The 15,009-nt window shown below is 41.2% G+C and overlaps 1 long non-coding RNA gene across 1 annotated transcript; it reads right to left on the reverse strand.

The window, feature by feature from the left end:
* Positions 1-2,217: 2,217 nt before the first annotated feature.
* Positions 2,218-5,291, reverse strand: LOC149972763 (uncharacterized). Its single transcript, XR_016490725.1, has 2 exons — positions 4,256-5,291; positions 2,218-4,171 (listed from the first exon to the last, which is right to left on the reverse strand). It is a non-coding gene; the product is annotated as an uncharacterized LOC149972763 (long non-coding RNA).
* Between the last annotated feature and the right edge of the window lie 9,718 nt (positions 5,292-15,009).

Genomic DNA, 15,009 nt, shown 5'->3' on the forward strand with positions numbered 1-15,009 from the left:
AATTGTATTAAGTTAATTTTAGTTAATAAATATAGTTAGTTATTCCTTCTCTACATGTTGTCTCCATTTTTGTTACGAACTTCGAGCCGGTTCATGACAATAGCCATTTATTGGAAAGCCTCATATTCACCCTTCATTAACGAACTGGAGAACCTAACTATCTAGCTACATACCGTTGGATTTTGAATATTCTACGATTACATAAAAACCTTTCACCTTGGAGAATGTGTTGTACAGTGGGTGTTTTTGTTTATGTGTGGGGTGCTGTAGAAAAACAATAAACTAATTGTCAACAAAATATATAAATGACTCCTAAACCTGACACTAGTTGTAACCCTAAACATAACCCCTGAGCCTAAAATAGCCTTTGCCCTCGTGGGGACCTGGGAAATGTCCCTAGTGGGGAGAATTTTCCCTGTTTTACTAGTTTTGTGTGGCTTTTGGTGGATTTAGTAATATAATTAGTAATAGAAGAGCATAAAGACATACACACACACCCAACCCTGGCAGGAAATTGGACAGCGAGGGTATGTTTCATTAATTAATCAAAACCAGTAGATATATCTGATTCCCTTGATGGTCCCCACTTTCGGACACCAGGGTGTAATACGGGAAGTTGCCGCTATTTTGCCGCTGTGTTGAAACTCCATTTCATAATGAGCCTCGACATTGATATGAATGCCAAGAACCGACTTCCCACCCTTTCTTTTGCTTGCTCTCACTTTAGAGTTTGGACACACCACTGTTTCAATGTGTCTGAATGAGCCCTATGTAAACCACTCATGCCATTGAAAACAACACTAGCATAGCCTATCCTAATGAAAACATGAAATTAAAAAAAGCTACGTAACTCTCTTATTCCCTATTAAAAGGGACAATGGAGTGGTTGCGTCACGTTTGATGTCCATTCCAGATGTTGCGATCGGGGTTGTTACTTCTTCCTGAAGTGCTCTAATACACATCAATCATTTCCGAGTTACGTTCAATAGAATGCCGGTGTGTGCGCGAGTGTTGAGAACTCTTTTTTTTTTAAAGACTAAATTCTCATCTCATTATCACCTAATAGCTGATGTGCCAGCAAAACAAGACTAATTATTATCTCTCAATTTGGCTTCAGTGAGTTTACAAGGTGAATGATGTTAGTACCTCTGCAAACAACACTAATGGAATAGTCTTTTAGAGAAAATAGGCCCCAGCTGCAAGTGATTTCATAAATTAATTTTGGCTAATTTACATACAATTGTATGTTCAGCATTTTTATTAAGTGCTTGACTGTTGTTTTGTCATGAGAGGAATGTTTTGGAGTGGTTAATTTTACAAAGCCCTAATCCAGCCTTATTGCTGACAATGTTTGAAAGAGTGGGTATTGGTGTGGCTCAAAACATTTCTTAAATGGTTTAACCTTATTCCAAGTCGGTCACAGCTCCAACTAAGGCCAGAAATCAGCAGTAGCACAAATAGCCTTTCGGAAAGCACTGCCTGGCTTTTCCGGGAAAAGCGTCTCATCTCTACAGATTTGTATTCAGTCAGCATTAGAAGGTAGGGCTATGTGTCCACCTGACTCCACTGTCTGTCTATCATCCTGGCCTGTTGGTTTAAATGTGTGGACCAACACCGGAACCCAAAGCCTTTAGGACTGGGAGGCCTTAGGCATTTTATTGTTAGATAGCCGAGTCTGGTCATCTGGTTTTGATCTATCCCAATCATAGGATTACAAAACAAGGATCAATGTACAAAATCCACAGGCGGTGCTTTTGGTTGTCTGTCAATTTGCCTGTCTGTCTGTGTCCACAATCTGTATCCCTGAATGTGCCCTCTATGGGTAGGAGGCTTTTACACTGATATTAGCCTACGTTCATGTGCTATTCTCCAATTTGAAATAAGTAGCCTGCATCTTTATTTCAATATAAGTTCATCACCATCAGTAAATGTATGTGTGCAGTCTGTGCAGGGTCGTTGCACATGACACCAGAAAAGGGGAACTTTCCGACCGCATCCTTTTTGATGAGAACTAGTGCTGAGCAATTAGGGCTTTTCTAGTTTGGTTTGAGTTCAATTATTTAAAACATAAACACCGTTCTCGATTTCAGTTTTGATAAATACATTTTAAACATTAAATGCATTACGAAATCATTATATATACATTTATTTTTAATTTTTTTAATGGAAATTCCAATGGCAGAAATAGTGAACATTAAATTGCCAAAACATTGAAAATATTATGATGTCTCTGTCAGGTACACATTGGTTTTTATTTGAATACATTATAATTTTTCATTCCTTAAAGTCATCATGTCATCTCTGCCCAGGCAGTAGCAGCCAGACAACGTTATCTATGTACTCCTATCTCTGTACTTGAGGGAGTGGTCGAAATGTACACAATTGTCACCCTGAGGAAAATGGGAGGGTCATGCCTTTTCAATTTCAGTCAAGGGGAGGGTTTAGTATTGTTTTTATTTAGTCTAGGGGAAGGTCATATAGTTTGTAATCAATTACATGTCATATTGCTCAGGGTCTACAAATTAGTTGCATCTCGATGGTTGCCCGATTGATGCATCTCAACCCTGATCCCTCTCATTCTGATCCCTGACAATATTAAGTGTGGCTAGTGTGGTTTCAAAATTGTCCATAGCCTATATAAGCCTAGGCTATACGAAGAGCATGCTTGGAGAAGCACAGGGCAAAGTTATACTTCTATGAACATGTACTTCATGAGTTTTTTTGCACTGCTGGCTGGCATGGTGTATAGAAAACTAGGCTACACTGCATTACATAATGGAATGGATAGGCATTCCCAATCATGAGCCCCGACCTACCCCGCTCTAGCTGATGTAAACCCTTTTGTGCTGCCTAAACAATGATTGTACTCTGTACAGTGACACTTCAGGGGGTCAAAAGCTTCTTCCACTAAAAAAGATGTGCAAAAAATGCAATATCTGTGTGGGTCTACTGATGTTCAGTTTGGGAGGGAGAGCACGAAGATGAGAATGAGAACGAGGACCGGAGGTAAGCTTGCTACTGCTATATTTGTTTTTTAATAAAAACAATATGTTTTGTTGACCTGACAATAAGCCATGTTTCTGTAATTTACATAACATTCTGAGATTTTTGAAGTTTTTATTTCACCTTTATTTAACAAGGTAAGCTAGTTGAGAACATGAGCAGATGATGATGTGCAAGTAGAGATACTGGTGTGCAAGAGAGCAGAAATGTGAACAAAAACAATATGGAGATGAGGTAGGTAGATTGGGTGGGCTATTTATAGATGGATTATGTACAGCTGCAGAGAATGGTTAGCTGCTCGGATAGCTGATATTTACATTTAGTGAGGGAAATATAAGTCTCCAGCTTCAGCGATTTTTGCAATTCATTCCAGTCACTGTCAGCAGAGAACATAACATAACATAATCTTTTGTGGTGCTTTCGCTGTAAAGCCTATTTGAAATCGGACACTGTGGTGGGATTAACAGCAAGATTACCTTTAAAATGGTGTAAAATACATGTATGTTTGAGGAATTTTAATTATGAGATTTCTGTTGTTTTGAATTTGGCGCCCTGCACTTTCACTGGCTGTTGTCATATCATTCCGTTAACGAGATTGCAGCCCTAAGAAGTGTTTAATCACTGTACTCCATTTTGTTTATTTTGTTTATCTGTCGGCCCCAGCCTCGAACTCAGGCCCTGTGTGTAGTTAACTGACCCTCTCTGCCCATTCATCACCATTTTACCTGTTGTCTTAGTTGTTGTTATCTTAGCTAGCTCTCCCAATCAACACCTATGATTGCTTTATGCCTCTCTCTAATGTCGATATGACTTATATACTGTTGTTTAGGATAACTATCATTGTTTTAGTTCACTGCGGAGCCCCTAGTCCCACTCAACATGTTATGCGGAGCAACACAGGGGACCCCAAGAGCAGACTCAGATGAGGAAATAGGGATGAATGAACCAAAATATTTATTGTACAGGGAGATATGGAGTGCAGATCTGGGGAAGCTTGGATGAGTTGCAGAAAAAACAGATGTGGAGACTGAGGTTGGAGATAGCTGGTAGAACAGGGTAAACAGGTCCTGAGGGGAATCCAAGGTAGTGGTAGTGAGTAAAATCCAGAGCAAGGTAGTTGGGTGGTGAGATGTGGAACAGGAGACAGGAGCCAGAGACAGAGTGATAACTGCAATGAGAGGATAAACGGTAAAAGGCAGGGAAACAGGCACAGCAGAGTAACAGGATCTTGAATAATCATAAATGGCTAGACCTGACTGAGCAGAGATTATGATCTGGCAGAGTGGAAGTGGCAGGACTGGGTATTTGTAGAGGTCTTGATTATGGAACGAGTTGCAGCTGGTAGGGATCTGCTCTGACTCCAGCAAACCTGTCTCCAACCACACAGAGAGGGAGAGAGAGTGTACAGGGGGAGTAACTGCAGGTCAAGAAGACACCGGATGAACACCAGAGGGCGTAGCAGGAGCAAATGTGACACAACATGCCTCGGATACCTCTTTTGTCCCACCTCCCACACATGCGGTGACCTCACCCAGCATAACTAGTGCGTCCAGAGATGCAACCTCTCTTATCGTCACTCAATGCCTAGGTTTACCTCCACTGTACCTGCACCCTACCCTATCATACCCCTGTCTGTTCATTATGCCCTGAATCTATCTTACCACGCCCAGAATTCTGCTCCTTTTATTCTTTGTCCCCAACGCACTAGATGACCAGTTTTGATAGCCTATCGCGGTATCCTCATCCTACTCCTGTTCCTCGGATGATTTGGAGGTTAACCCAGGCCCTGCGTGTCCCAAGGCGCTCTCATTTGTTGACTTCTGGAAGCGTAAAAGCCTGGGTTTCATGCATGTTAACATCAGAAGCATCCTCCCTAATTTTGTTTTATTCACTACTTTAGCACACTCTGCCTACCCTGATGTCCTGATGGCTCATCAAAGGTAAACAGTTTAATTTGATTGCTTTTCCGATTTTCGTGACCAAGCTGCCTGCTGCTAGCTAGGCATAATGCTATGCTAGGCTATCGATAAACTTACACAAATGCTTGTCTTGCTTTGGCTGTAAAGCATAATTTCAAAATCTGAGACGACAGGGTGATTAACAAAAGGCTAAGCTGTGTTTCAATATATTTCACTTGTGATTTCATGAATATGAATATTTTCTATTCATATTTTTTGTCCGTTGCGTTATGCTAATTAGTGTCCACAGCCTGTTACCTAGCCTCAGTGCAGTGGGCAGCTGGGAGGAGGTGCTCTTGTTCTCCGTGGACTTCACAGTGTCCCATAACTTTTTGGAGTTAGAGCTACAGGATGCAAATTTCTGCCTGAAAAAGCTGGCCTTTGCTTTCCTGACTGACTGCATGTATTGGTTCCTGACTTCCCTGAACAGTTGCATATCGCGGGGACTATTCGATGCTATTGCAGTCCACCACAGAATGTATTTGTGCTGGTCGAGGGCAGTCAGGTCTGGAGTGAACCAAGGGCTAAATCTGTTCTTAGTTCTGCATTTTTTGAACGGAGCATGCTTATCTAAGATGGAGAGGAAATTACTTATAAAGAATGACCAGGCATCCTCAACGGGATGAGGTCAATTGTTTTAGGGAGAGTTTGACAGTGATTAGGGGTGGTCGTTTGACTGCGGACCCATAGCGGATACAGGCAATGAGGCAGTGATCGCTGAGATCCTGGTTTTAAAAAATGAAATGAAAACAGCAGATGTGTATTTAGGGGGCAAGTTGGTCAGGATGATTTCTTTGAGGGCCCACATGTTTACGGATTTGGGGTTGTACCTGGTAGGTTCTTTGATAATTTGTGTGAGATTGAGGGCATCTAGCTTAGATTGCCGGACGGCCGGGGTGTTGAGCCAAATTAGGTCATCTAGCAGTACGAAGTCTGATGATAGATGGGGGGCAATCTATTCACATATAGTGTCCAGGGCACAGCTGGGAGCTGAAGGTGTCTAACAAGTGGCAACAATTAGGGACTTATTTCTGGAGAGATGGATCTTTAAAAGTAGAAACTATAACTGTTTGGGAATAGACCTAGAAAGAATGACAGAACTTTGCTGGCTATCTCTACAGTAGATTGCAATTCTGACCGCCTTAGCAGTTCTGTCTTGACGGAAAATGTTGTAATTGGGGATGAAGATTCTTGTCCTGTCTGCGGTGAATGGCCAGCTGGATAAGACTGTGCCAAAAGTGGTGTAGAGCTTCTTAACCACCAACTATTTGGTCCTCTTACAGAAAATGTGCTGGTACTCCACGTCTCCTGGAAAGACATGGTTGTGGTGTTGGCATTTTAAACTTTTTGTAGAAGGGACACGCCTTTGTTGGTAAAGTTGTCAACCGAATGGGACTGGCTAGCATACTGTTTTGCGACAATGAGGGGACATTGGGAGCCACTTTTGAGAGGAAAGATCATTCAAGGGGGAGGCTAAAGAGGTGAAAAGTCTTAGGAAAGCAGTTTTTACACAGTATGACTTGTTGTGTATGGGAGATTGAGGAGAAATGGCACCTCAATTGCTCTCATACACAACCATACATTTACTGTCATTTACAGCCACAACCCTGCACAAACAAAAAACCCTTCCTCATCTCAAAGTTATGTCTGTTTACCTCTCCCAGATCATTTCACATTGCCAGATCATTCTTGTCAATAGTAGCCATTTGCAGGGAAATTTTGTAGACTTTGTATTGTGTTTTGAAAATTTGCAGAGAGAAGAATGAGGTGGTTGTGTCATTACTGTTGTAGTGTTGATTTATACCTTTCAGTGTCCCTCGCTGGTATCTGTCCCACAATTTTGCTATGTTCCATAACCACAAGGTGTTCTTCCCTCATGCTTGTGTACCCAAAATGCTCCCGCTTTAGGATATTTTTCAGCAGGCGACTGTGGAATGACTCCAGATAACCTGTGTTTTAGGTAAAAATAGAAGAGGGGTTGACTAAATTGATTACATGGTCTGGAAGGTCCTCAGGCTACCTCTAACCAACTGTAACCCCACAACCCAAACCATACAAACACTACCAAATTCATGTTTATACCATGCTAAGTGTAAATTGAGCTATCTTAGCCATCATTTTGTTAGTATTTTGGCCAACTTACCTTCACCTTGTGCAGAGCTATGGGTTGGATGCACATGTTTGTGGAATCAGATTCTGTACCACCTACAGCAAAATACAAAACAATACACAAGTTAATCATTGTATTGATCTCTATTAGACTGGCTAGCTAACCATACCTAACATGGGCATTTGAATACTGTCAGCTTGCTGTTGTCTAAGTAGCATCAGTAAATTGGCTGCAAGACTGCTAGGCAGCTGAGACTGGCTGAGAACCAACTAACCAACCATAGATGATTTATACACATTCATCATTGCTGCCAACACAAACAGAGAGTGAGTTATGTATATCAACAATTCTATTTTTTTGTTTAGTAGTGTTTTCCTAGGGTGGAATCAGGGATGCAAACTGGTGAGGGCCCAAAAAGATGACCATTTTTTTTGCACTGAAACATGCAAAAAAATGCCTGTATGGAGAAATGCAGGTTTTAACTAATTAAAGAAAGAATATGATCTACATGATCAGTCTCTGTGTGTAAAATAAAAGTGGTTAATGTGAACCTAACTCACAGCAAAAAAAATGTAAAGAAAGCAATCCAATGTTATTTGTTGCCTAGACTTTACTGCAAATGAAACTCAAGTCTTGAGAAAAAAACAATACACTGATATTGCAGTCAGCCATGACAGCCTTTATAATAGAATGCTTGTGACCACACACATCTAGATATTGCACTTGGGGAAAAAATATCTTAAAGAAGAAATAAAAGGAAACAGGCATTCTATATTTGCTCTATTATAGTGGCCACTATAGTAGACGTCGAACAAGTGCACAAGGCTACATGCCTGCAAAAATAACATTTACTGAGTAAAAAATGTAATAATCCCCCCTCACTCACACACGTATTACTGTCAAATTCAACACAACTAAAACAATATATATATTTCTTTCAGGCAGAGAGTACACCTGGCATACCCCTTTTAATCCACTGTATTGAAGAAATGAGAAAGAGGGTGTGGTATTCCTTTCAACTTTATAGTGGCTTCCAGCTTAAGACAGGCCCAGCTCCAGCTACACTTGATTCCTGAATTCACTTGCAAGCAATGTCTCATTTCACCTCATAACGTTAGCTGTCTGACATTATTAGCCAGCTAATTTTCACAACATAAATTTAATTATTTGATCAGTTAAGTTGGCTAATGTTGCTCAACATTTCTCTGGCTAGCTAACGGAGAATTCGATCCAGCTATTGTAGCAAGATACTTAACAATGCGAACAATACTTGTTCCACCACCCCTTCTCCCTCACTGCAAACTTTCCAACTGCCAGTTGTTTTTCGGTTACAGCTCATGAAGTATGCTTCATCACCTTGTCACCCGCGTCTCTGTGGTCAGGCTTCTCGCCTACCTCTTCGTTATCTTCAGGGGATGTGTTGCTGTAGTTGGTAAACTGCCATTCCACTCTCTACTCTTTCAGCGAGCTCTGATTCTGTAACTAGTCAAATTCGTTGTCTCTTTTCTCTTCAGTCGTGTGCTGCATTCTGTTGTTATGTGAACGATTGGCTGAGCTTTGGATACAGCCAGTATTGCTCCAAACGCACGTCACTTGTTCGCATAAAGCCAGTGGCGATCCAAAGCCCCCCCAATTTGGCCGAAAGGTGACTGGTTTGCGTCCCTGTGGAATTGATGGCTACCAAATTAATACAGAATAAGTGTAATATTAGCTAGTTTATGTTAGCTAACATCAGTCAATGATCGAATGAAAAAACAAACATGTTTACTCTGCCGAAGGTAGCTACCAGTTTAGTAGTGACTAGCATGGCATAAGTGAAATTGGTTGATGCTGATGGCTTTCAGGGTTCAATATAGAACTGTAACATTAGCTAGTTAACTTACCCAGCTAGTCCAACTAGGCTAGCAAGCTAGGCTAGTGAAGGAAATACATCAATGGTATCACTTCTCAGCTGTCATCGAAATGGATTCCCCATCAGTTCAGCCTGAAAATCCATCTGATAATCTTTGGTCACTGCATCATTCTTGATAGCCACAAGCAGAATCGGGGGGAATCTCAGGTAGGTAGAATGTTGAAAGGTCACACATTTTTGCATTTATTTGTAATTAGCACAGCCAGGCACAGAACATCAGACAGGCATGATGACAAGCATTAGTGAAAAACAAACGTTTTCAAAAAAATCTTGCCTACAAAAGTTATGTGATTACTGTGTGTTGGTCGTTCGAAGTAAACAACGCCATTAGTCAAGTTTTTGGGCATGCCCTCTAAGGAGGGTTTGGCCGGTAGGGATATCCTTGTCTCATCGTGCACCAGTGACTCCTGTGGCGGGCCGGACGCAGTGCACGCTAACCAAGGTTGCCAGGTACACTGTGTTTCCTCAGACACATTGGTGTGGCTGGCTTCCGGGTTGGATGCGCGCTGTGTTAAGAAGCAGTGCGGCTTGGTTGGGTTGTGCATGACTTTCGACCTCCGTCTCTCCCAAGCCCGTACGGGAGTTGTAGCGATGAGACAAGATAGTAGCTACTAACAATTGGATACCACGAAATTGGGTAGAAAAAGGGGGTAATAAAAAATAAGAGTTTGAAGGTAGGCCTTGAAATAAATCCACAGGTACACCTCCAATTGACTAAAATTACAAATTAGCCTATCAGAATCTTCTAAAGCAATGACATAATTTGCAGGAATTTTCCAAGCCATTTAAAGGCACAGCATATGTAAACTTCTGACTTGTGTCATGCACAAAGTAGATGTCCTAACTGACTTGCCAGTTTGTTATCAAGAGATTTGTGAAGTGGTTGAAAAACGAGTTTACAAAAGTGTATGTAAACTTCCGACTTCAACTATACAGTAGGTATTCCTTCTGTTCAGATGGGATTGTGAAGTGCGATGACGATTGCGTCATCTGTGGATCTGTTGGGGCGGGATGCAAATTCTAGTGGGTCTAGGGTGGAAGGTAAGGTGGGGTTCTAGTTGGTCTAGGGTGTAAGGGAAGGTGGGGTTAGGTAGCGGGACACCGCTAGCGGGACACCTATCGACAACATCCGGTGAAATTGGAGGGTTCGCAATTCAAATAAATAATCGAAATGTTAAACATTTATGAACATACAAGTATCTTAAATCGTTTAACCTGTCTAGGACTGGGATTCCGCTAGAGGAACCCCGTTCCTCTAGCAGAACCCCTCGCCAATAGCCAATGATATTGCAGGGCGCCAAATACAAATCAACAGAAATTTCATAAATCTAATTTCTCAAAGTATTAGGCACCATTTTAAAGATACAATTATTGTTAATTCAGCCACAGTGTCTGATTTCAAAAATGCTTTACAGTGAAAGCTCCACAAACGATTATGATAGGTCAACACCAAGCCACAGAAAAACCCAGCCGTTTTTCCAGCCAGAGAGGAGTCACAAAAAGCACAAATAGATGATCTAACCTTTGATGATCTTCATCAGATGACACTCATAGGACTTCATGTTACACAATACATGTATGTTTTGTTCGATAAAGTGCATAGTTATATCCAAAAAAATCTAATTTTACATTGGTGTGTTATGTTCAGCAGTTCAAAAACATGCTATGTTTTTGCAGAGAGCCACATGAATTCACAGAAATACTCATTATATATGTTGATGACAATTCAAGTGTTATGCATGGGACTTTAGATACTTCTCCTTAATGCAACCACTGTGTCAGATTTTTAAAAAACTTAACGGAAAAAGCATAATCTGAGTACGGCGCCAAGAGCCCAAACCAGCCAAAAGAAATATCCACCATGTTGGCCAGTCAACATTAGTCATAAATAGCATAAAAAATATTCACTTACCTTTGATGCTCTTCATTAGATTGCACTCCCAGGAATCGCAGTTCCACAATAAATGTTTGTTTTGTTTGATAATGTCCATAATTAATGTCCATTTATGTCCAAATAGCTTCTTTTGTTAGGGCATTTGGTAAACAAATCCAAAATCGAGTTCAGGTCCAGTCGGACGAAAAATTCAAAAAGTTATATTACAGGTCGAAGAAACTTGTCAAACTAAGTATAGAATCAATCTTTAGGATATTTTTATCATAAATGTTCAATAATGTTCCAACCGGAGAATTCCATTGTCTGTAGAAAAGCAATGGACCGAGAGATATCTCTCATGTGAACGTGCGTGACTGAGAACGAGGCTGCTGCCAGACCCCTTAGTCAAACAGCTCTTATTCGCTCCCACTTCACAGTAGAAGCCTGAAACGACATTCTAATGATGGTTTACACCTAGTGGAAGCCTTAGGATGTGCAAAATAAGCCATATCCCACTGTGAATTCAATAGGGGCTGAGTTCAAAAACTACAAACCTCAGGTTTCCCACTTCCTGTTTGGATTTTTTCTTGGGTTTTTGCCTGCCATATGAATTATGTTATACTCACAGACATCATTCAAACAGTTTTAGAAACTTCAGAGTGTTTTCTATCCAATGCTAACAATAATATGCATATATTAGCATCTGGGACTGAGTAGGAGGCAATTTACTCTTGGCACGCTACTCATCCAAAAGTGAAAATGCTGCCCCCTTTCCCAAAGAAGTTTTAAAAGCTTGCTAATTGAACTACATTGTCCGATTTACAATAGGCTTGACAGCGAAAGCATACCATGCGATTGTTTGAGGATGGCGCCCCACATCAACATATTTTTCAACCAGCACAGGCTTCATAAAATCACGAATAGCTATTAAATAAATCTCTTACTTTTGAAAATCTACATCTGATTTGCAATCCTGTCTTCTTCGTCGCTCGCCGACAGACTGATTTTCCACTGTGACTCTTTGTACCAAAACTCAAAATTCTTCCTAGTTTTGGAAGAAACAAGCCTGAAACCTTGATCAAAAACTGTTGACATCCAGTGGAAGCCATAGGAATTGCAATCTTGGAGCTAGAATTGCATAGGACACATAGCTTTCCATCATAATAGCCTGGGAGCTAAAAAAATAAATAATTCTGGTTGGTTATATTGTGTTATACAGTGAGGACAAATGATTTGATTCCCTGCTAATTTGGGAGTGCTCCTAATCTCAGTTTGTTACCTGTATAAAAGACACCTGTCCACAGAAGCAATCAATCAATCAGATTCCAAACTCTCCACCATGGCCAAGACCAAAGAGCTCTCCAAGGATGTCAGTGACAAGATTGTAGACCTACACAAGGCTGGAATGGGCTACAAGACCATCGCCAAGCAGCTTGGTGAGAAGGTGACAACAGTTGGTGCGATTATTCGCAAATAGAAGAAACACAAAAGAACTGTCAATCTCACCCGGCCTGGGGCTCCATGCAAGATCTCACCTCGTGGAGTTGCAATGATCATGAGAACGGTGAGGAATCAGCCCAGAACTACAAGGGAGGATCTTGTCAATGATCTCAAGGCAGCTGGGACCATAGACACCAAGAAAACAATTGGTAACACACTACCTCCCCCCCCAGGACTGAAATCCTGCAGCGCCCACAAGGTCCCCCTACTCAAGAAAGCGCATATACATGCCCGTCTGAAGTTTGCCAATGAACATCTGAATGATTCAGAGGACAACTGGGTGAAAGTGTTGTGGTCAGATGAGACCAAAATGGAGCTCTTTGGCATCAACTCAACTCGCCGTGTTTAGAGGAGGAGGAATGCTGCCTATGACCCCAAGGACACTATCCCCACCGTCAAACATGGAGGTGGAAACATTATGCTTTGGGGTGTTTTTCTACTAAGGGGAGAGAACAACTTCACCGCATCACAGGGACGATGGACGAGGCCATGTAACATCAAATCTTGGGTTAGAACCTCCTTCCCTCAGCCAGGGCATTGAAAATGGGTCGCTGATGGGTATTCCAGCATGACAATGATCCAAAACACACGGCCAAGGCAACAAAGGAGTTGCTCAAGAAGAAGCACATTAACTTCTTGACGCTACCCATCCTGTTAACGGGATCATTTTCATCAGCAACCGCTGAATAGCATAGCGCCACAGTCAAATAATATTACAAAAAAATACTCATATTCATGAAATCACAAGTGCAATATTGCAAAACACAGTTTAGCCTTTTGTTAATCCACCTGTCGTCTCAGATTTTGAAATTATGCTTTACAGCGAAAGCAATCCAAGCGTGTGTGTAAGTTTATCGATAGCATAACATAACATTAAGTACGCTAAGCATTAAGTAACTAGGTCACGAAAATCAGAAACGCAATCAAATTAATCGTTTACCTTTGATGATCTTCGGATGTTTTCACTCACGAGACTCCCAGTTACACAACAAATGTTCCTTTTGTTCCATAAAGATTATTTTTATACCCAAAATGCCTCCGTTATGTTCAGAAATCCACAGGAAAGAGCGGTCATGACAACGCAGACGTATATTCCAAATAATCCATAATCTCCACAGAAACATGTCAAGCGTTTTTTTTAATCAATCCTCAGGTTGTTTTTAAAATATATATTCGATAATATGTCAACAGGGTGTGTAGGTTTTTACAATAACACTGGGAGAAACAATGGCCGCTTTACTCTGTAGCACAAAACTCACTCTGAAAGCCCCCACCTCTCCACTTACGCAATGTGATCTTTCATGCTAATTTTTCAAAATAAAAGCCTGAAACTATGTCTAAAGACTGTTGACACCTTAGGGAAGCCATAGAAAAAGGAATCTGGTTGATATCCCTTTAAATGGAGGATAGGCATGCATAGGAACAGAGAGGTTTCAAAATAAGAGGCACTTCCTGATTGGATTTTCCTCAGGTTTTCGCCTGCAATATCAGTTCTGTTGTACGCACAGACAATATTTTTACAGTTTGGGAAACTTTAGAGTGTTTTCTATCCTAATCTGACAATTATATGCGTATTCTAGTTTCTGGGGCTGAGAAATAGGCCGTTTCAAATGGGTACGTTTTTATTTTTAGCCAAAAACGAAAATACTGCCCCCTACACGCAAAAGGTTAAGGTCCTGGAGTGGCCTAGCCAGTCTCCAGTCCTTAATCCCATAAAAAATGTGTGGAGGGAGCTGAAGGTTCGAGTTGCCAAACGTTAGCCTCAAAACCTTAATGACTTGGAGAAGATCTGCAAAGAGGAGTGGGACAAAATCCCTCCTGAGATGTGTGCAAACCTGGTGGCCAACTACAAGAAACATCTGACCTCTGTGATTGCCAACAAGGGTTTTGCCAACAAGTACTAAGTCATGTTTTGCTGAGGGGTCAAATACCTATTTCCTTCATTAAAATGCAAATCAATTCATAACATTTTTGACATGCGTTTTTCTGGATTTTATTTTGTTGTTATTCTGTCTTTCACTGTTCAAATGAACCTACCATTAAAATTATAGACTGATCATTTATTTGTCAGTGGGCAAACTCTAGTCTCATACATTATTTTAACATTTCCACAAACTTCAAAGTGTTTTCTATCCAATGCTACCACTTAAATGTACATCCTGGCTTCTGGGCCTGAGTAACAGGCAAATTACTTTGGGCACATCAGTCAGGCGGAAATTCAGGAAAATAGACCCTAGCTCTAAGAAGTTTAATTACCCTCTCAAAGCACTTCATGGTGACAGAAGTGAGTGCTACGGGCGATAGTCATTTAGTTCAGTTGCTTCACGAACTCTGTTTTGGAGACTTTTTATAATACAGTCCCATCCTAAAGACAACAGTCTTTACCCTTTAGAGTCTGAGCACAGGCGCCTGTGTCCTGTCTGCCCACATTAACCACAGGGACAGATCTAGCCAATCAGAAGGCAGCGTAGCCCGGGACACGGGTGAATCGCAATGCCTTTTAGTGGCGTCTGCAGCGATGCGCTACTTCCTCTCTAGGCTTCTGTCTCCTTTTGCGCCACAGCTGTCGGGATAGGTGACTCTTCACGCTCCCCAACCAAAAACCTGCGGACACACGCTGCTAACCCCCCCAAACACTTAATAGCAGCATTAG

Source organism: Oncorhynchus mykiss, chromosome 22, assembly GCF_057628025.1.
Source record: "Oncorhynchus mykiss isolate SJ-2025 chromosome 22, ASM5762802v1, whole genome shotgun sequence".
Lineage (NCBI taxonomy): Eukaryota > Metazoa > Chordata > Actinopteri > Salmoniformes > Salmonidae > Oncorhynchus > Oncorhynchus mykiss.